Source organism: Mobula hypostoma, chromosome 6, assembly GCF_963921235.1.
Source record: "Mobula hypostoma chromosome 6, sMobHyp1.1, whole genome shotgun sequence".
In the NCBI taxonomy this organism is placed as follows: domain Eukaryota; kingdom Metazoa; phylum Chordata; class Chondrichthyes; order Myliobatiformes; family Myliobatidae; genus Mobula; species Mobula hypostoma.
In genome coordinates, this window is record NC_086102.1 from 69358051 (window position 1) to 69381756 (window position 23706).

At 43.1% G+C, this 23706-nt stretch overlaps 1 protein-coding gene across 4 annotated transcripts in view; it reads left to right on the top strand.

Annotated features, from left to right (window-relative positions):
- LOC134348081 (rho guanine nucleotide exchange factor TIAM1-like) overlaps nucleotides 1–23706 on the top strand; it is a 320986-nt gene that overhangs the window by 209769 nt on the left and 87511 nt on the right. The window lies entirely within an intron of this gene.

Consider the following 23706-nt stretch of genomic DNA (forward strand, 5'->3'; position numbering starts at 1 on the left):
ATCCTAGCCAGGCTGATCAATACAAGGATGTTAAAGCAATGAAAATAAACTACTGCAATTTTCACAGTGTGTTGCCCATCTTGAGCCATGGAATATGATTCTGTGCTAAATTAGTAATACAAAAGATAAGTGTTCAGGATTTGATGGTAATAAAATCATTTCAATCTATTTCCCCATTTTCCCCCAAATTAAATGTTGAAATCAATAAAACTCATCGTTAAGGCCCTGAAGTCTTGTAAAACCCCGAGCTAGTTTACCAGTGTCTGGTTTATAGAACTGATTACTTTTAGATGTTGTTGCGTAACATGACTGACTTTTAATGACTTTGTGAAGTGGCTTACTAGATAGTTCAAACGACAGGAATTCTGCAGATGCTGGAAATTCAAGCAACACACATCAAAGTTGCTGGTGAACGCAGTAGGCCAGGCAGCATCGCTAGGAAGAGGTACAGTCGACGTTTCAGGCTGAGACCCTTCGTCAGGACTAACTGAAGGAAGGGTTAGTAAGAGATTTGAAAGTGGGAGGGGGAGGGGGAGATCCAAAATGATAGGAGAAGACCGGAGGGGGAGGGATGGAGCCAAGAGCTGGACAGGTGATTGGCAAAGGGGATATGAGAGGATCATGGGACAGGAGGTCCGGTGAGAAAGATAAGGGGGGGGGACCCAGAGGATGGGCAAGGGGTATAGTCAGAGGGACAGAGGGAGAAAAAGGAGAGTGAGAGAAAGAATGTGTGTATAAAAATAAATAACGCATGGGGTACGATGGAGAGGTGGGGCATTAGCGGAAGTTAGAGAAGTCAATATTCATGCCATCAGGTTGGAGGCTACCCAGATGGAATATAAGGTGTTGTTCCTCCAACCTCAGTGTGGCTTCATCTTTACAGTAGAGGAGGCCGTGGACAGACATGTCAGAATGGGAATGGGATGTGGAATTAAAATGTGTGGCCACTGGGAGATCCTGCTTTCTCTGGCGGACAGAGTGTAGGTGTTCAGCAAAGCGGTCTCCTAGCCTCTCCCCTCCCTGCTCTGATCCCAGCTCTCATCCGTGCCGGGTCTTTATCATCCCCTTCGACCTTCAACTGTCGGAGGCAGAATGCTCTGTCCTCAGTAAGGGCCTCACCTTTGCCCCCTTCTCCCACACCTCAGCGAGTTCCGTGTTCGCCATGATGCGGAACTCTTCTTCCGCCGTCTCCATCTCCGAGCCTACTTCTTCGGCAAGGACTCTTCCACCCCCACCGATGACCCCTTCTCCCATCTTCAACCCTCCTCTTCTTCATGGACACCCCGCTCTGGTCTTCTGCCTGCTCTGGATCTCTTTATCGCTAACTGCCGACGGGACATCAACCGTCTCGACTTCACCGCACCTTGTCCCCAGTCCAACCTCACTCCTTTGGAACGCTCTGCTCTCCACTCCCTCCGCACTAATTCTAACCTTATTATTAAACCCGCCGATAAGGGGGGTGCTGTTGTAGTCTGGCGTACTGACCTCTACCTTTCCGAGGCACAGCGACAACTCGCGGATACCTCCTCTTATTTACCCCTCGATCGAGCACCAGGCCATTGCCTCCCACACCATCACTGACTTTATCCACTCGGGATCTCCCATCCACTGCTACCAACCTTATAGTTCCCACATCTCACACTTCCCGTTTCTACCTCCTACCCAAGATCCACAAACCTGCCTGTCCTGGCCGACCTATTGTCTCGGCTTGCTCCTGCCCCACCGAACTCGTTTCTGCATACCTCGACACGGTTTTATCCCCCCTTGTTCAATCCCTTCCTACCTATGTTCGTGACACTTCTCACGCTCTTAAATTTTTTGATGATTTTAAGTTCGCTGGCCCCCACTGCTTTATTTTCACCATGGATGTCCAGTCCCTACATACTTCCATCCCCCATCAGGAAGGTCTCAAAGCTCTCCGCTTCTTTTTGGATTCCAGACCTAATCAGTTCCCCTCTACCACCACTCTGCTCCATCTAGCGGAATTAGTCCTTACTCTTAATAATTTCTCCTATGGTTCCTCCCGCTTCCTCCAAACTAAAGGTGTAGCTATGGGCACCCGTATGGGTCCGAGCTTTGTCTGCCTTTTTGTTGGGTTTGTGGAACAATCTATGTTCCGTGCCTATTCTGGTATCTGTGCCCCACTTTTCCTTCGCTACATCAACGACTGCATTGGCGCTGCTTCCTGCACGCATGCTGAGCTCGTTGACTTTATTAACTTTGCCTCCAACTTTCATCCTGCCCTCAAGTTTACATGGTCCATTTCTGACACCTTCCTCCCCTTTCTAGATCTTTCTGTCTCTGTCTCTGGAGACAGCTTATCCACTGATGTCTAGTATAAGCCTACTGATTCTCACAGCTATCTGGACTATTCCTCTTCTCACCCTGTCTCTTGCAAAAATGCCATCCCCTTCTCGCAATTCCTCCGTCTCCGCCGTATCTGCTCGCAGGATGAGGCTTTTCATTCCAGGACGAGGGAGATGTCTTCCTTTTTTAAAGAAAGGGGCTTCCCTTCCTCCACCATCAACTCTGCTCTCAAACGCATCTCCCCTATTTCACTCACATCTCTTCTCACTCCATCCTCCCGCCATCCCACTAGGAATAGGGTTCCCCTGGTCCTCGCCTACCACCCCACCAGCCTCTGGGTCCAACATATTATTCTCCGTAACTTCCGCCACCTCCAACGGGATCCCACCACTAAGCACATCTTTCCCTCCCCCCCCACTCTGCTTTCCGCAGGGATCGCTCCCTACGCGACTTCCTTGTCCATTCGTTTCCCCCCCCCCATCCCTCCCCACTAATCTCCCTCCTGGCACTTATCCTTGTAAGTGGAACAAGTGCTACACATACCCTTACACTTCCTCCCTTACCACCAGTCAGGGCCCCAGACAGTCCTTCCAGGTGAGGCGAAACTTCACCTGTGAGTCGGCTGGGGTGATATACTGCGTCCGGTGCTCCCAATGTGGCCTTCTATATATTGCTGAGACTGACGCAGACTGGGAGACCGCTTTGCTGAACACCTATGCTCTGTCCGCCAGAGAAAACAGGATCTCCCGGTGGCCACACATTTTAATTCCACATCCCATTCCCATTCTGACATGTCTATCCACGGCCTCCTCTACTGTAAAGGTGAAGCCACACTCAGGGTGGAGGAACAACACCTTATATTCCGTCTGGGTAGCCTCCAACCTGATGGCATGAACATTGACTTCTCTAACTTCCGCTACTGCCCCACCTCCCCCTCGTGCCCCATCCGTTATTTATTTTTATACATAAATTCTTTCTCTCACTCCCCTTTTTCTCCCTCTGTTCCTCTGCCTATACCCCTTGCCCATCCCCTGGGTTCCCCCCTCCTTATCTTTCTCCCCGGACCTCCTGTCCCATGATCCTCTCATATCCCCTTTGCCGATCACCTGTCCAGCTCTTGGCTCCATCCCTCCCCCTCCTGTCTTCTCCTATCATTTTGGATCTCCCCCTCCCCCTCCCACTTTCAAATCTCTTACTAACCCTTCCTTCAGTTAGTCCTGACGAAGGGTCTTGGCCTGAAACGTCGACTGTACCTCTTCCTATAGATGCTGCCCGGCCTGCTGCGTTCACCAGCAACTTTGATGTGTGTTACTTGATAGTTCATTCAGGTCACTGGTGATATCTGTTCCAAAAATCATATAGCAACTAAAAGCTAGGGGGACTATGATGAATAGGCTGTACATCGATTCTATCTGAGATTTGTTGAATGGTGTGGGAAATTTGTTTTAACAGATTAAAGTCAACCTTTTATTTTTTGCATTATAAGCTTGCATCTGACTAGAGTGCTGCTCAGGAGAAATGTTGCTAGGTTACGGTATCTGAAGGTGACAGTAAATCAATGCAACTTTAGAAAGACCCATTTATATTAAAAAGAGGCTAGTTAACAGATGCAAAACCCTCTTCACCTCATTTATTTAAACCAATTTAATTATGCTAATTAAAAATAAGAAAATGTAGAAGTGTCTTTTCTTAAAATTGAGATTTTGATCGTATTTTCTTGCTTTCCCATCCTTATTTATGTCAATTCCCATCGTCCTTTGTTCTCTCTGCATTGCATGTTTATGAATACTGATTATTGTTTATGTAATGGTACAGGAGAACTCTGTATTCAGTGATTTTTTTAGTTTAGTATGTATGTGGGAAATTATTTTAAAAAAGTGATGTAGGAGTTAGATTTTCATTTATCTAAAACGTTGTGCCAATGTACTGTACTTTAGATATTGAAGTGTTAGAGTTAAAATATGTGTACTGAATGATAGAGGGTAATCATTTTATGTGTTAGAGTTAATGGACGTAATGCAATCTCTTTCCCTTCCTCCTAACATTGCTGTGGGCAAGTGTATTGATTATGCATTTCTGTCCTTTTCCTTGTTAAAGCTTGTCAGGCGGATTTCACCGTTTCCTTTTCCCTAATTTCCCAAGCCTTGAATTTCAATGGAAAATATGTTATTGGTACCTGAGTGTTTTTGTAGCCAAAGAAAGGGAGAGGTAGATTCGGGGGTCAAAGCAATTAAACTTATTATGTAGAGCATAAAAATATTTTATGTCGAGCATAAAAACATAGATATAGCAGTTTACACACAAAATGCTAGAGGAACTCATTAGGTCAGGCAGCATCTATGGAGAGGAATGAAAACTCGATGTTTCGGGCTGAGACCCTTGCTCTCATAGGTAGCAATGCACTTGTCACCGATATCTTAACTATTGATATAAAAAATGTGAAAACTACTTTTTAAACAATGATCAGAGCTGACAGAGAGTTATAAAAATGTACAAAATTAGGAAATTTTTTGCTCTCTTCCTAGTGATTTCACCTGTCATTGTTTGATTGAATGGCCTGCCGGGCTTGAGCGGCCAAGTGGCCTTTGTTATGTTACATAATTCCAGAAATTAATTGAAGGAAAAGCATGGGAGCCGGGATGATAATGATACATGGCTACATGTTTTTACTTTAGTGAGGCACACACACATGATATGGTGGTGTAATGACATATACCATTCACGTAATTCTTACACATGAATCTTAATGAATTATGTAAACATACAAAGAATGCTTAATCAAACAATATATTTACAACGTTACTCAAATATTACTGAAATATTTTAAATACATTACATTTGTCCCTGCTTAGCTATAAACTCCAACTCAATATAGAATGCATCTCAACTTAAATATATAATATATTGTTCTCTAGTTACTTATATACTATGTGTGTGTGTGTTTGTGTGTGTGTGTGTGTGTGTGTGTGTGTGTGTGAGAGAGAGAGAGAGATATCCACAGCATGGTAAATTTTAAATGGTGTCATTCAGGCCTAGGATTTAATCATTGTTGAAGATATCTTATTCTTTCGGGGTACCGTCTTCCCTGACTGGGATGGGGGGAAGGTGGGTGTAGTGGAGGAGGAGTTGTCAATCTGCTTGGCAGTTGAGACATGTGGCTGTGAAACAATCTCAGGTTCTAGGACCTCTGTGGTAGTTGTAGGAGATGACTCTAGGACTGCTGGAAGTGGTTTTGTCAGCTCTTGACACCTTTCTGCTGGACATGTTGGCATCCTGAACAGTGCATGGCAAGCTACTTGATCTGCTGATTTATCCCAGGCCACCGGACGAAGCTTTGAGCCAACGCTTTCATTTTGACCATGCTTAGATGACCGGTATGTAGCTCCCCCAACACTTTAGTTCTCAGCTTGAATGGTACAATAACTCTCAATTCCCACAGATCGTAACCCCAGTCAAGGGCAAGATCATCCTGGCGCTGGTAAAAATAGAAGAACTGGAATTTCTTCTGCACATTCCAGCTAGTTTAGGTTCTGATGTACCTGAGATAGTATGGGCATAATGAGGTATCCCAAGTTTCTCTTTGGATCATTTCTGTCATAATAGTGAGACTTTGCGTTGCATTGGTAGAGTGTCCTCTTTTGTAAATTTTTCAAGTATTTCCCATTCCACTGGTAAATTGGACAATTCATCAGCATTTCCATGATTAGTTGTCCTCTTGAATTTGATCTTATGATTGTATCGTCCAAGAAACAGAGCCCATCTCTGCATCTGTGCTGCTGCTGTTAGTGGAGCACCCTTCTGTGGACTGAAAATGGATACTGGTGATTGATGATCAGTAAAGAGGGTAAACTCTCCCGTACAAGTACTGGTTGAAATATTTTACACCACAAACCAGATTCAATCTGTGCGTAATTTTTCTTTGCAGCGGTAAGGGAACGCGATGCAAAGACTATGGGGTGCTCACTTCCATCACTCATAACACCTGGGCTCTGGATTTAAGGGCATCTTCAGATGAAGTTACCTGTGTTACTTACTCTGAATCTTTTTTTGTGCATGTCAAGGAAACTATGAAATCTGCATGAATTTTGAAATTGTGGCATCAACCTCAGGATTTGGAAAATTGTTTTATCGTGTGCTTTCTGAAAGGATAGAATAAATCATTTACAATCTTATCAACATCTACAATGTGGATGGCAGAAACATTAGTTATTCTATTAGGTGGCCAGTACTTAGAAATAATCTTCTTAGTGAAACTGAAACTAAATTCATGTTCCTCCAAGATAACTTCATAGATTTTACCACTGTTTTGAGTCAGTTAGGTTGCAAGTATTGCTGGAAATGAAAATAGTTGCTGAATTTGACCAAGAATGGTATCAAATCTCTCCAGATAAATGGGTATAAAATAAAAAACCTCCTCAAATTAATGCAAATATAGCTGTAGTTTAGAGGCCATTTTCTGCAGATTTTGAACGTAGATGTAAATGCACTTAAGAGGTGTAACATTCCTTGACACTTTTGAACTGCATCATTGGCTTTTCATCTTCCATTGGGTCAGGGGTGGTGGTACTTCTTGACTACACATTTCATCTTAATAAAAGTGGCTTTACTAGTGAAGTGATCCATGCCAAGCTTTCAAAGGATCAAGACACATTCAGACTTTGGCTGATATGTGATGATGAGATTCACATTGTATATTGCCAAGGGTCAGACACTTCCAACAAGATGAAAAGCTTTTTAGTTCAAATTTGGCAAGTTCTCCAGGATCAGCACCATGTGACTTCCCATTGTCAAGTGCCTTTATTAGATCAGTTAAATTAACATTATTAATTTGGATCAGTTGTGTGATTGGAAAACCCAGCACTTCCTTACCGACACTCAAGCTGAGCATCTTCCAGAACAATTACTTCCCTCCTGCTCTCCACTTTCTGCAGGGATCACTCTTTCCTTGACTCCTGTGTCTATTCATTCCACCCCACTGATCATCCTTGCAAGTGACACATACTACTCCTGCACAATCACCTCCTCCCTCACCACCATCCAATTCCCCAAATAGTCCTTTCAGACGAGACAACACTTCAACTGCATGTCCGTCAGGGTCATCTACTGTATACAGCACACACAGTGTGGCTCCTCGACACTGGTGAGACCCAACGTAGATTGGAGGACTGCGTTGTTGAGCAACTTTGCTCTGTCCACAACAAACAGGATTTCCGGCTTTTAAATTCTTGGCGAGTAGTTGCAATGCACCTTGTAAAAGGTAAACGACTTATCTGTCTTTAATCTTACAGTAGTGTTTTTGGAGCTGCACTTATTCCAAGAAAAAAGGTCAGAATTCCATCATTTGTGCTTTGTTTATGGTAGGAGAGCTTAATGAACCTAATCACTTGCTGCAAAATACTAAGTCTCGTCTTGCTCTTATCATCATACGGCAACACAGAATGGATATGTCTTTCAGTCTAATGAGTCCACTGTGACCATTACCAAACCAGCTAGATCAGAATTCCCATATTTCCTTTATTGTAGGAAACATGTCCCTCTAAGCCCTGGCTTTCAATGTACTAATCCCAGTGATTCAAATGATTTCACTGTACCTGCTTGAGTCATTTCATCTAGCAGCTCATTCCATATATTCATTGGTGGCATCCGTTAGTCTTGCGAGACCATGGACCTGCACCTGAAAAGTCTTGCTAGAGTGTCCTCTCCAGGGCGCAGGCCTGGGCAAGGTTGTATGGAAGACCGGCAGTTGCCCATGCAGCAAGTCTCCCCTCTCCATGACACCGATGTCGTCCAAGGGGAGGGCAAGGGCTGATACAGCTTGGCACCAGTGTCGTCGCAGGAGTTGCCAGAATGAGGTTGAAGGCAATGTCGGACTGCCTTAGGGATTCAGATTCGTCCTTAGGGTTTACTCCCGAAGCCTTTCCCATGAGTGGTTATGACTGCAAGGCAGCGAAGGTTTGAAATCAGAGTTTTCCCTCTCTTAGATGGACTGCCTTCCTAGGCTGACGAGCTCCATCTACCCGAAGCACTGGTTTTAAGGCGCCAGGACCCGCCTTCTCCTGTCAGTAAAAACAGTTCCGCCAGGCTTAGAGGCTAAGCCACACGAGAAGGCCAGGAGTTGGACTTGGTTGTCAGAGGCTATTTGAGGCACATGCCATGAGGAGAACTTTTAGGTAGTGGGACCTTGTCCCCACTATCACTCCTTGGCTTGACAACCTTGGAACCTATACTCATTGACACATAGAAAACCTACAGCACAATACAGGCCCTTTGGCCTATAAAGCTGTGCCGAACATGTCCTTACCTTAGAAATTACATGGGGTTACCCATAGCGCTCTATTTTTCTGAGCTCCGTGTACCTATCCAGGAGTCTGTTAAAAGACCCCATTGTGTCTGCCTCCACCACCGTTGCTGGCAGCCTATTCCACACACTCACCACTCTCTGCGTAAAAAAACTTACCCCTGCATCTCCTCTGTACCTACTCCCAAGCACCTTAAACCTGTGCGCTCTTGTGGCAGCCATTTCAACCCTGGGAAAAAGCCTGTGACTAATCCACATGACCAATGCCTGTCATCATTTTGTACACCTTTATCAGGTCACCTCTCATCCTCTGTCGCTCCAAGGAGAAAAGGCTGAGTTCACTCAACCTATTCTCATAAGGCATGCTCCCCAATCCAGGCAACATCCTTGTAAATCTCCTCTGCACCCTTTCTATGGTTTCCACCTCCTTCCTGCAGTGAGGCGACCAGAACTGAGCACAGTACTCCAAGTAGAGTCTGACCAGGGTCCTATATAAGACCATAAAACAAAGGGGCAGAAGCCGGCCACTCGGCCCATCGAGTCTGCTCCGCCATTTTATCATGAGTTGATCCATTCTCCCATTTAGTCCCACTCCCCTGCCTTCTCACCATAACCTATCAATCTCTGTCTTAAATACACCTAATGACGTGATCTCCACTGCCGCCTGTGGCAACAAATTCCATAGATTCACCACCTCTGGCTAAAAAAATTTCTTCGCATCTCTGTTCTGAATGGGCACCCTTCAATCCTTAGGTCATGTCCTCTTGTACTAGACTCCCCCACCATGGGAAACAACTTTGCCACATCCACTCTGTCCATGCCTTTCAACATTCGAAATGTTTCTGTGAGGTTCCCCCTCATTCTAATAAACTCCAAGGATTTCAGTCCAAGAGCGGTCAAACGTTCCTCATATGTTAACCCTCTCATTCCCAGAATCATTCTAGTGAATCTTCTCTGAACCCTCTCCAATGTCAGCACATCCTTTCTTAAATAAGGAGCCCAAAACTGCACACAGTACTCCAAGTACCTTACAGAGCCTCAACATCACATCCCTGCTCCTATACTCTATTCCTTTAGAAATGAATGCCAACATTGCATTCGCCTTCTTCACCACCGACTCAACCTGAAGGTTAACCTTAAGGGTATCCTGCACGAGGACTCCCACGTCCCGTTGCATCTCAGAACTTTGAATTCTCTCCCTACTTAAATAATAGTCTGCCTATTTATTTCTTCCGCCAAAGTGCATAACCATACACTTTCCAACATTGTATTTCATTTGCCACTTCTTTGCCCATTCTCCTAATCTAACCAAGTCATTTTCTATCAGTCCTATATCTACTCTCACCTGTCTTTTACTCTTTATATACTTGAAAAAGCTTTTAGTATCCTCTTTGATATTATTTGCTAGCTTCCCTTCATAGTTCATCTTTTCCCTCCTAATGACCTTCTTAGTTTCCTTTTGTAAGCTTTTAAAAACTTCCCAATCCTCTGTCTTCCCACTAATTTTTGCTTCCTTGTGTGCCCTCTCCTTTGCTTTAACTTTGGTTTTGACTTCTCTTGTCAGCCACCTTTCTCTTGCCATCCTTCCCGCTAGTGTCCCTTTCCAATCAATTTTGGCCAGTTCCCCTCTCATGCCCCTGTAATTTCCTTTACTCCACTGAAATACCGACACATCGGACTTTGGCTTCTCTTTCTCAAATTTCACAGTGAACTCAATCATGTTATGATCACTGTCTCTTAAGGGTTCCTTCACCTCAATCTCTCTAATCACCTCTGGTTCATTACACAATACCCAATCCAGTACAGTCGATCCCCTAGTGGGCTCAACAACAAGCTGTCCTAAAAAGCCATCTCGTAGACATTCTACAAATTCTCTCTCTTGAGATCCAGTGCCGACCTGATTTTCCCAATCCACTCGCAAGTTAAAATCCCCCACAATTATCATAACACTGACCTTCTGACAAGCTTTTTCTATTTCCTGTTATAATTTGTAGTCCACATCACTGCAGCTGTTATGAGGCCTGTATATAACTGCCATCAGGGTCCTTTTACCCCTGCGATTTATTAGCTCAGTCCATAAAGATTCTGCACCTTCCGATCCTATGTCACCTCTTTCTAATGATTTAATATCATTTCTTACCAATAAAGCCACACCAACCCCTCTGCCTACCTGCCTTTCCTTTTGATACACCGTGTATCCTTGGATGTTCAGCTCCCAGAGACATGCATCCTTTAGCCATGTCTCAGTGATGGCCATAATATCATATCTGCCAATCTGAGCTGTACAACAATATCATCCACCTTATTCCTTATGCTGCGTGCATTTAAGTATAACACCTTAAGTCCAGTATTTAGTACTTCTTGCTTTGATTGCATTGCAATTTTATTGCACTACAACTCATCCCAATGGCTGCAAATTTGCCCCATCACCTGCCTGTCCTTCCTGACATATTTACTGCTGATTATCTTAGATTTATTTCTGTTTTCTCCTTCCTCCGCTCTATCATTTCAGTTCCCATCCCCCTGCCAAATTAGTTTAAACCCTTCCTAACAGCTCTATTAAACCTTCCCGTCAGGATATTGGTCACCTTTAGGTTCAGGTGTAACCTGTCCTTTTTGAGCAGGTCATACTTCCCCCAGAAGAGATTCCAGTGATCCAAGAATCTGAAGCCCTGCCCCCTGAACCAGTCTGTCAGCCACGCATTCATCTGCCTGATCCTACTATTCTTTCCCTCACTAGCACGTGGCACAGGTAGCAATCCTGAGTTTACATTGCATCATATAGCTGCAACATTACCTCTCAGCTCTTAAACTGAATCCCACGATTGATGAAGGCCAATGCACCATATGCCTTGTTAACCACAGAGTCAACCTGCTCAGCAGCTTTGAGTGTCCTATGGACTCGGACCCCAAGATCCCTCTGATCCTCCACACATTAGTCTTACCATTAATACTACATTCTGCCATCATATTTGACTTACCTTCATGATCCACTGCATGAAAATGTTGGCTCTTAGGTCCATTTAAAATCTTTCCTCTCTCATCCTAAACTTAGTCCCACTACTTCTGGACTCACCTACCCTGGGGAAAAGACTGTTACTATGCTTTATCTATGCTTCATAATTTGAAACACTTCTAAAATTTGCCCTACATTTCAGGGAATGAAGACCTAACCTGGCCAATTCAGGTCTTCTAGACCTGGCTACACCCTTGTAAATCTACACTACACCCTTGTAAATCTACACTACACCTTTGTAAATCTACACTACACCTTTGTAAATCTACACTACACCCTTGTAAATCTATACTACACACTTGTAAATCTACACTCATTCCTGATTAACATGCCGTTTTAAAAATAGAGTGACCAATATTGTACACAGTAGTCCAAGTGTGAACTCACGAATGACTTATACAACTACAACATAATTACCAACTCTGATTTTCAATATCCTAACTGATAGCCAGTGTGCTAAAAGCCTATTTCACACATTGTCCTGTCTGTGACGCTGATTTCAATGAATGATCTCTTGTGTTCCTAGGTCTCTGTGTTCCATTACACTTCCTACCATTCATAGTACATGTCTTACACTGGTCTGACTTTCCAAAATGCATCACTTCACACTTACAGTAGCTGTATTGAAATCTGTTTGCCACTTCTGGCCCACTTCCCTAACTGATCAAGATGCCTCTGTAATATATAATAACCTTCTTCACTATCAACAACACTCCTTAATTTTACGTCATCTGCTGTTACTAATCAAATTTTATGCATTTGCATCCAAATCATATATATAAGTAATGAATAATAAGGGTCCCAGCACTGAACCCTGCGATACCCTTAGTCACTGGCCTCAATTCCCAGAAACAGCCTTCAACCTCTACCCTTTGCTTTTCTTCTTGATCCAGTTTTGAATCCAACAAACTAGCTCTGTCTTGCTTCCGTGAAACCTAACCTGACAGACCAGTCAAAGTGTAGCCCCTTATTGAAAGCCTTGATAAGGTACATACAGAGAGCGTCCACTGCCTTAACCTCACCTATTCTTTTAGATATCTCTTAAAAAAATCTCAAAGGTTTGTCAAGCATGACTTTTCATGCACAAAGCCACTTTGACCTCATAATCAGACCCCTTATCCAAATGTTGATAGGTCCTTTGCCTCAGAATTCCCTCTGGTAGCTTCCCCACCACTGATGTCATGCTGACTAGCCTGTAATTCCCTGGCTTGCCCTTAAACAACAGTAACTTCTGCCATCTCCAATAGGATTCCTCCCCCAAGCGCATCTTTCCTTCCTCCTCACTTTCCACTTTCCCCAGGAATCATTCCCTGCGTGACTCCCTTGTCCACTCGTCCTTCCCCAATGATCTCCCTGCCGGCACTTACCCTTGCAAGCGGAACAAGTGCTGCACCTGTCCCTACACCTCCTCCCTCACTAACATTCAGGGCCTCAAACGGTCCTTCCAGGTGAGGTGACACTTCACCTGAGAAACTTTTGGGGTAATTTACTCTACCCAGTATTCCTGTATATTAGTGAGACCTGACATAGTTTGGGAGGCAGTCTCACCAAGCACTTTTGCTCCATCCACCACAAAAAGTGGGATTTCCCGGTGGCTACCCATTTCAATTCTACTTCCCATTCTGACATGTCAGTCCATGACCTCCTCTACTGCCACAATGAGGCCACACTCGGGTTGGAGGAGCAATACTTTATATTCCGTCTGGGTAGCCTCCAAACTGATGGCATGATCATCAATTTCTCCTACTTCCAGTAATTGGTCCCCTCTCCTCTCCTTTAGCATTTGCCATTCTTGTTTCCCTCTCACAACTTTGCTTCTTACCTGCCCATCATGTCTCTCTGGTGCTCCTCCCCCTTCCCTTTCTTCCATGGTCTTCTGCCCTTTCCTTTCGTATTCCCCCTTCTCCATTCTTTATCTCTTCCACCAATAAACTTTTCAGCTGTTTACTTCAATCCCCTCCCCCTTGCCTGGTTTCTCCCATCACCTGCCACATTATACTTCTTCCTCCCCTCCCCACACCGTCTTATTCTGGCTTCTTCCTTCTTCCTTTCCAGTCCCAATGAAGGGCTTCGGCCCAAAATGTCGATTGTTTATTCCCATCCGTTGATGCTGCCTGACCTGCTGAGCTCCTCCAGCACATTGTTTGTTTTGTGAGAATTAGTAGAGCCACTAGGACTTGATGTTTCAATCCCAATGGTAAGTCGGTACTCTCGATGTTGGCAGTGGGCTTGGAGTGGTAACAAAGAGAGAGGGTAGGTACGTCATCGGGGTCATTACGTGGGCACCCTCCTTCTTTGACGTTTCGTTGATAAGCCCACAACATCTCCAGAGGGCACAACGGTGCTACCTGGCATCCCAGATACACCCCCCTCAGTTCCATACCCTCCTATCTTCATCTTGTAGCCCAGTTGTTGTCTTTCCTTTTAATCCAAATCCAATTGATCAGGCTCACATCTACATTGATGGTTTCCCACTCCTTGCTGTTAGACTTTGGCCATTTCACCAACGGCTTACATCCTTGAATGTTCACTTTACGATGTGCTTGGCTGTGTCTTGGACTGCTGTTTGTGCCTGAAACTTCTTCCACATCTCGTAGGGTGCTGATACTCTGTGGATATTAATCAACTTCTAGTATTCAGGGACTTCAGTGGTGACTAACAGTGAAGCAACTATCTCCACAAGAGCATATGCGATTTCTTTTCTAGCCTTCCACAAGGTCTGAGGTTGCACTAGGTCAGGTGACTCTGGCACTATGCATGATCTCCAAAACAGATCCAGTTATTTCTCATATTTCTTTAGCAGCCATGATTTTAAAATTCATTAAAACTCCTTAGCCTCATGTTTTCTGTGACTAGGTCACCTTAAGCTCTGATTAGTGGTGGCTCCCAGAACTCTGATGTTGCGTGATTTGGCAGTGAAATGTGCTAACAGGAATAGGAGACTAGACTCTCATGTTGGGGGTGATCATTACCTGGTACTTGTCTGGCACAAGTGTTAATGGTCAATATCTGTATGCTGTCCAGATTTTGCTGCATGCATGCTTAAACTGCTTCATTATCCAGGAGGATTTGAATAGAACTGAACAATTTGCATTCATCAGTGGCCATCCCCAGGAAAGCAAAGTTCCAAAGTCTATCACATTTTCCAGTAATTAATTTATTTTATTGAATCAAGGCTGCACTGTGATTTGGACCTAGTCACACTGACAGAATCAGAATTTGGCATGGATGAATGTGATATTTGAAAATGCAAAATGCTAAGGCAGCAAGTTAAGCAGCAGACAACTGCTTCAGCAGAGAGGACGCAATGAGAAGCTGCCAGTAAATGGGGGAACAGGACGCATAACATGACCTCTTGAAGCTAATTGAACGGAGCTGCACACCTAACGTGACATAAAAGCAAGTAAAATTATTTCTATGTTTATAGCAAACCTATTGGAAACTTTAAGAGTCATCAGTGTTTTTTTTCCAGCAGTCTGTTGGAAAAAAAATCTGCAGTTCAAAACAACTGAATGCTGAAAGCGTAAACTCATTGTGGATTCTTAGTCGGTGATTTAATCTATTCACTCAGAAATTGACTAGTTACTTGAAGTATAGTAGTTTTCAATAGCAATGAGAAACAAAGGCTCTCAGCATGCATAGCTACCCTGGATTCTAGTGAAAGGAACCATTTTGGGAACAGATTTCTATTCACTGTACAGGACTTGCTTCTGACATGCAATGAAAATGAAACCCGCCACAGCAATGCAAAAATTTGAGGAAATTTTGCCGAAGTTATATTAAGCACAATGGCTATGGGCAGGGCTTCAAATATGCTAGCTTTTGAAGAACTTCCACAATGTGATGAATATGTATATGAACATTTGTACATTGTAAATAGCAATCTATAGGAGGTGCGGGTGCTTTGCCTCCCTTTTCCACTACCCCAACCCTCATGCACATACCCTGAGTGAAAAGTAAGTTTCCAATATCTTTCAATGTTTGAAGAATAATTCAGCCTGCAGCTACAAAATTAGCAGATTCGAGTAATTAATTAAGAATTTGACTTCTGTGTCTTAAACTAGAAAATATAATTCAAGGTAATTTGTAAAGTCATTTTTAATAACTTCAAAGGACTAAACAGAGCTAGTTCTTCAGTTGTAGGAGGTAAACTACATCAGAATGAGATTTTTTAATTGAAGGAAGAAGGCACTAATCAGATCATAGAATTGTTACAACACGAAAGGCCATTTAATCCATCAATATGTGCTCCCTTTGTGTGGAACAACCTAGGTAAGGCCATTTCCTGCTTTTCCTTGTTTCCATTCAAGTGTCTTTCCAGTTCCCCGTTGAAAGACTTAATCAACCATTACCACCAGTATTACAAGCCTTGTAGTTACAGAACACAACTATTCTCTGCATTTAAAAAAAAACACCTTTGCTTCACATCTTCCCTTTAATTTTTTTGTCCTTCAGTCCTTGTACCATCCACTGATGCAAACAGCTTCTCTCAATGCAACACCTTGATCCATCAAGTCGCCTCTCAACCGATCGGTTAAAAGGAGAACAGCGTTCTAATCCTGAATCCCCTCCTCCTAGCACATAGTTCTATTTATTTATTTTAAAACATTTATTGAGCTACAGCGCCAAGTAGTCCCTTCTGGCCCTTCAAGCTGCACTGCCCAGCAACCCTCAATTTAATCGTCAACTAATCATGGACAATTCACAACGACCAATTAACCTACCAACCGGTATGCCTTTAGACTGTGGGAGGAAAGCAGAACACCCAGAGGAACCCACATGGTCACGGGGAGAATGTACAGATTCCTCACAGGGCAGCGGTGGGAATTGAGCCTGGGTGGCTGGGACTGTTAAGTGTTGTGCTAACTGCTACATTACCGTGCTGCCCTATTGTGCTGCTTTGTGGGGCAGTTAATGTTTGTAATAATTAAAATACATTTCACCAAATTCATTTACAAGAAGATGCTTACATCAGTACTTTGCAGTATATAGATGATGGTAAATGAAGTGAATATGTCCATCTGAAAAGTTTCCACCTGAATTTTAAATTGGCAATTTTGTTTATGGTCACATGTACTGAGGTACAGTAAAAAAAATCTTTTGCATGCCATCCTTAAAGATCATTTCACCATATCAGTACATCAAGGTAGCAGAAGGGGGAAAAAAAACAACAGAATGCAGAATAAAGTGTTCCAATTATAGAGAACATGCAGTGCAGGCAAGCAATAAAGTGCAAGACATTGATAGTTTGACTATGAGCTCAAGAGTCCGTGTTATCATACAAGGGGAACATTCAGTAGTCTTCTACTATGGAATAGAAGTTGTCCTTGAGCTTGGTGGTATGTGCTTTCAGACTTTTATATCTTCTGCCTGATGGGAGGGGAGAGAAAAGAAAATGTCTAGGATGTGTCATATTCTAGATTACATAGGTTGCTTTATTGAAGCAGCAAGTACAGTCCATGGTAGAGAGGCTAGTTTTCATGATGCGCTGAGCTGTGTCCACAACTCTGCAGTTTCTCTTAAAATAAATCAGAAAACCTTGGCACCTGGTAGGATCTGTGTAGTTTCAGCTCAATGATTATTTATTAGAACTTGCAAATTTAGAGTCAATTAGGTTTTAAGATACAGAAAATGGTGGTTGATGTAAAGACAATACCAGTCCATAGTTTATTTTAGGAGAGATTAAGTGATAAAAGCATAATAGTGTTAAAAATAGGTGTTAGAAGAACAGGTAAAGAAATATAAGGTCAATCCAGAGGAAATTTAATATAGCAGCTCCAGATTATTATCTAATATTTCTTTCTTTCTCCAATATTTTTTATTGATTTCCATATCGAAGAATACAGAGTCCAAGAGAATACATATTATAAAACAAAAGAAAAAAATATAATAATACCAGATACAGTATATTGAATCACATTAACAAACTCCTTACTCTATAGTCATATAGATTAGATTAATTCGTGTATTAGAATATAAACAATTTTATTTAAAAAAAATAAGATCTACACCCACTACCAAAGTCAAAGCTGTTTGGGGAAAAAAAGAAGAAAAAAAGAAAAGTTTTACAGGTTTTGTATATCTGAAACCGAAAATAAAACAGCAAATGCTGAATCGGCTCATTGTCTGAAATGATTGAATTATTTGTTGAGTTTGAAATCTGCAATAAGATTAATTGGAAGGTGGCACCTTTGTTCTTGAGTTTATATCACATTTTAGTAAAGCAGGATTGGAGGCATGGACAGAGAGGTCACGGGAGTGGAAGAAGAAGTAAAGGACATACTAATTTAAGGAGTTCCACAGAACTGATGTGCAGTCAGAACTTTGCTTTTTCCTTGTACATTGAACACATTATGAATAGTAAATGAAGTGTAATAAATGGAAAGGAATTTTACTTGTACATTCACAACAAAGTAGGCTTTTCCTGGGAGATTGTTGTAGGCATTAGTGCAGGAGAAACTGACCAAACTTGTCTAGTGCAAAAGAGCCTGAGATGTTCTTTGTCTTCATAGGTGCTTCTTTAAGGTTCTTTGCTCCAATATGATCCACTGCCCCTAATCATTTTTTAAAACTTAACTTCAATCTCCCAGTAAACCGCAAACAAAAAGGGCCAAGTCTGTTCTCTGTCCTCTGCTGGTCCATTCCATATTTTTTAGATCCTCCCTTTATCTCTTGGTCCTGTGCCTGATTGTTTCTCCAAGCACCTTGACTGCTCTCCATCCCTCCTTGTCCTAACGTTCTTTGGCCTACCCCAGTGCTCGCTCTTCCCATCTGGAACGATCCTGATTCATTCCCATCATCCTCAAGTGTCTTTCCACTATCACCCAACCAAATGGCTGTACTCACTTGCATTTGCACATCTTCAAACATGATGTGTTGTATTTGGTGCACACAAAGTAGATCCTGTACAGCTGCTTTGATATCAGAGGTAGGAAGTTACTGAAGGGAATCCTGAAGGACAGGATACACCAGCATTTGGATAGTTAGAGACTAATTAGGAGAAGTCTGTTTGGTTTTGCACATGGAAGATCAGCTTGACAAAACTTATAGATTTTTTTGAAGAGGTAACCAAAAGGCACAGGAGGGGGCTTGTTGAATGCTCATGAGATGGCCTTTTAGAGCAGCTTATGCTTAAGCCTACTCAGGGAAAGGCTATTTTAGATTGGATGTTGTGTAATAACCCAGCTCTTATTAGGGGGCTTATTGTAAAGGAACTCTTCGGAGGTAGTGATCATAATATGACTATATTCATACTGCAATTTGAGAGAGCGAAGCATAAATCACATGTATCAGTATCATATTGGAATGAAGGGAATTACAGAGGCATGAGAGAGGAGCTTGCCCAGGTGGATTGGAGAAGGATACTAGTGGGGATGACAGCAGGGAAGAGATGACTGTTGTTTCTGGGAATAGTTCTCAACACGCAGGATAGATATGTCCCACAGAGGAAGAAGTTCTCAAATAGCTGGGGCAGGAAACCATGGCTGACAAGGGAAGTTAAGGACTGCATAAAAGTCAAAGGAAGGGCATATAAGGTAGCAAAAGTGAGTGGGGAGTTGGATGATTGGGAAGCTTTTAAAATCCAACAAAAGGCAACTAAAAAGGATATAAGAAGCGAAAAGATTAAATATGAGGGCAGACTAGCCAATAATATAAAGCAGGAAACCAAAAGTTTTTTTCAGTTATATAAAGAGTACAAGGGAGGTGAGGGTTGGTATTGGTACTGGAAAATGATGCTGGTGAAGTAGTATTTGGGGTCAAAGAAATGGCGGATGAACTTAATGGGATTTTGCATCAGTGTTCACTGTCGAAGACACTAGCAGTGTTCCAGAGGTCCATGAGTGTCAGGAACAGGAGTGAGTGCCATTGCTATTACAAAGGAAAAAGTGCTAAGCAAACTGAAAGGTCTTAAGGTGGATAAGTCACTTGGACCAGATGGACTGCAACCCAGAGTCCTGAGAGAGGTTGCTGAAGAGATAACAGATGCATTGGTCGTGATCTTGCAAGGTTCACTTGATTCTGGCATGGGTCCCAGAGGACTGGAAGATTGCAAATGGCACTCCACTCTTTAAAAAGGGAGGAAGGCAAAAGACCAGCTAGCCTAACCTCAGTGATTGGGAAAGTGTTGGAGTCTTTTATTAAGGATGAGGTTTCGAGGTACTTGGAGACTAATGATAAAATAAGTCAAAGTCAGCATGGTCTTTGTAAAGGAAAATCTTGCCTGATAAATCTGTTAGAGTTCTTCAAGGAAGTAACAGCAAGGTGGACAAAGGAGAGGCAGTGGATGTCATTTACTTGGATTTTCAGAAGGCATTGGATAGGGTGCCTTACATGAGGCTGTTTAATAAGATAAAATCCTATGGGGTTACAAGAAAGATACTGGCATGTATAGAGGAATGGCTGATAGGCAGGAGGCAGTGAGTGGGAGTAAAAGGGGACTTTTCTGGTGGGCTGCGGGTGACTAGTGGTGTTCCTCAGAGGTCAATACTGGAACCGCTACTTTTCACATTGTCTGTCAGTGATTTAGATAATGGAATTGATGGCTTTATGGCAAAGTTTGCAGACGATACCAAGATAGGTAAAGGGTTAGATAGTGCTGAGGAAGCAATACGATTGCAGCAGGACTTAGACAAATTGGAAGAATGGGCAAAAAAGTGGCAGATGGAAGACAGTGCTGGGAAATGTATGATAATGCATTTTGGTAAAAGGAACAATAATGTGGACTATTATCTAAATGGGTGAAGGTTCAAACATCAGAGGTGCAGAGGGACTTGGGAATAGGAGTTGGGGCATAGTGTTCCATTTGTAAAAGTTGTTGTTGAGGCTGAACTTGGAGAACCGTGTACAGTTTTGACCATCCAGTCATAGGGAAGATGTGTTTAAACTTGAAAGAATGCAGAAAAGATTTATGAGGATATTGCCAGGACCAGAAGGCCTGAGTTATTGGGAGATGTTGGCCAGGTGAAGTTTTTATTTCTTGGAGCATAGGAGAATGAGGGGAATGAAATGTTTAAAATTATGACAGACATAGATGAAGTGGATGGTGGCAGTCTTTTCCCAGAGCAGGGGAGTCTAAAACTGGGGTTTAGGATGAGAGGGGAAAGATTTAAAAGGGACCAGAGTGGCAATTGTTTCATACAGAGGGTAGTGTGTATATGGAATGAGATGCCGAAGGAGGTGGTTAAGGTAAGTGCAATAATATCATTTAAGAAACATTTGGATAGGTGCAGAGAGGGACAGATATGGACCAAGCACTGGAAATTGGGACTGGCTGGGTGGACATGAAACAGCATGAACTTGGACTGAAAGGCCTGTGCCTATGCTTTATTGCTCTGTGACTCTATGACTCTACAGTGCAGAAAGTAAACACAGATTGTGTAACGACTTTGCAGTACACCTCCGCTCAGTTTGCAAAGATGACCCTGAACCACAATTTATTCAGTCCCACATCCGTGCTGACTACTCTGTCGAATAAACTCCCACGTTGCTCCAATGATGTTTTTTGTCAGCTCAGAAAATAGCACATCCTTTGTATTGGCATATTGTAGTCACTGGCACTCTGAATTGAATTCAGCAGTCTCGGGTAACCACTTCTTTTGCTCCAGCCACAAATCTGGATATATATTTCTCTTTCAATTTATTTCTTATCTCTTGCTGGTTTTCAAAGTTGTTGCTTTCGTTGACATTTCCTCAGTTCCCTCCACATTTCCCCCAAATTGCTTGTTTTCTCTTGTGATTTGTTCTACTGAAGGGCATTTGGCCTGAAGTATCAACTCCATTTTTCCTCCCCATGAACGTTGACTGTTTACTTTTTTCCAAAGATGCTGCCTGACCTGTTGTGTTTCTCCAGCATTTTGTGTGTGATGCAATGAACAGAAGGATCTTGGTTTGCTGGTTTATGAGTTACTTAAATTGAAAATGTATGCATAGCAAGCAATTGGGAATGCTACTGTACTAATATGTTGGTATTTATTACAAGATAATTTGACCATAAGAGGTTGGAGCAGAATAAGACCATTTGGCCTATCGAGTTTGCTCCACCATTCAACCATGGCTGGTTTATTTTCACTTTCTGCCCCGTTTCCTGCTTTCTTCCCATAACTATTGCTGTCTTTCGTAATCAATAACCTGTCAACTTCCACTTTAAGTATACCCAATGACTTGGCCTCCTCAGCTATCTGTGACAATGCATTCCACAGATTAACCACACACTGGCTAAACAAATTCCTCCTCATCACTGTTGTAAAGGGATGCCCTTCTATCTTGAGGCTCTGCCATCTGGTCCCAGACTCTCACACCATTGAAAACATCCTCTCCATGTTCACTCTATCCAGACCTTTCGATATTTGGTAGGTTTCAATGAGATTCCGTTGATACTAATGCATGAATCCTTTCGTTATTGGGGTCATTCTTGTAAATCTACCCTGGACCCTCTCCAAAGTCAGCACATCCTTTTGTAGATATGGGGCCCAATACTGCTCACAATTCTCCAGATGCAGTCTGACCAATGCCTTATAAAGCCTCAGAAGTACACCCTTGCTTTTATACTCTAGTCCTTTCAAAGTGAATGCTAACATTGCATTTGCCTTCCTTACTACCAACTCAGCCTGCAAATTAACTTTCAGGGAATCCTGTACAAGTGTTCCCAAGTCTCTTTGCACCTCTGACTTCTGAATTCGCTCCCATTTAGAAAATATTCTATGCCTAAAAAGCCAAGTCTTGCCGGTTTTATGCAAGGTCCTGGTAAAGCTTCCTCTTTGAGTGCAAACAACAGGAATTCTGCAGATGCTGGAAATTCAAGCAACGCACATCAAAGTTGCTGGTAAACGCAGCAGGCCAAGCAGCACCTATAGGAAGAGGCGCAGTTGACGTTTCAGGCCGAGACCCTTCGTCAGGACTAATTGAAGGAAGAGTGAGTAAGGGATTTGAAAGCTGGAGGGGGAGTGGGAGATGCAAAATGATAGGAGAAGACAGGAGGGGGAGGGATAGAGCCGAGAGCTGGACATGCCCTTACACTTCCTCCCTTACCACCATTCAGGGCCCCAAACAGTCCTTCCAGGTGAGGCATCACTTCACCTGTGAGTCGACTGGGGTGATATACTGCGTCCGGTGCTCCCGATGTGGCCTTTTATATATTGGTGAGACCCGACGCAGACTGGGAGACCGCTTTGCTGAACATCTACGCTCTGTCCGCCAGAGAAAGCAGTATCACCCAGGGGCCACACATTTTAATTCCACATCCCATTCCCATTCTGACATGCCTATCCACGGCCTCCTCTACTGTAAAGATGAAGCCACACTCAGGTTGGAGGAACAACACCTTATATTCCGTCTGGGTAGCCTCCAACCTGATGGCATGAACATCGACTTCTCTAACTTCCGCTAAGGCCCCACCTCCCCCTCGTACCCCATTTGTTACTCATTTTTATGCACACATTCTTTCTCTCACTCTCCTTTTTCTCCCTCTGTCCCTCTGAATATACCTCTTACCCATCCTCTGGGTCACCCCCCCACCCCCTTGTCTTTCTTCCCAGACCTCCTGTCCCATGATCCTCTCGTATCCCCTTTTGCCTATCACCTGTCCAGCTCTTGGCTCTATCCCTCCCCCTCCTGTCTTCTCCTATCATTTTGCATCTTCCCCTCCCCCTCCAGCTTTCAAATCCCTTACTCACTCTTCCTTCAGTTAGTCCTGACGAAGGGTCTCGGCCTGAAACGTCGACTGCGCCTCTTCCTATAGATGCTGCTTGGCCTGCTGCGTTCACCAGCAACTTTGATGTGTGTTCCTCTTTGAGTACTTGTTTTGGTCTCCATGTTCAAGAGAGGAAGGATATCTTTTCTTTGGAATCAGTGCATTATAGGTTCTCTGGGATAATAGTTTTGCCTTCTGAAGAAGGACTAAGGAATTTTTTTTCTGTGTTTCATGGAGATTAGAAGAAAGATGATCTCATTGAGACATAACTCTGAGAAGGATTGCTACAGTAGATGCCAAGAGGCTATTTTCATTAGCTGGAGAGCCAACAAATAAGATAAAGGCTCAGTCATTTGTTTAAAGATTTATTTACATAGAGGATTTGAAATCTTTGGA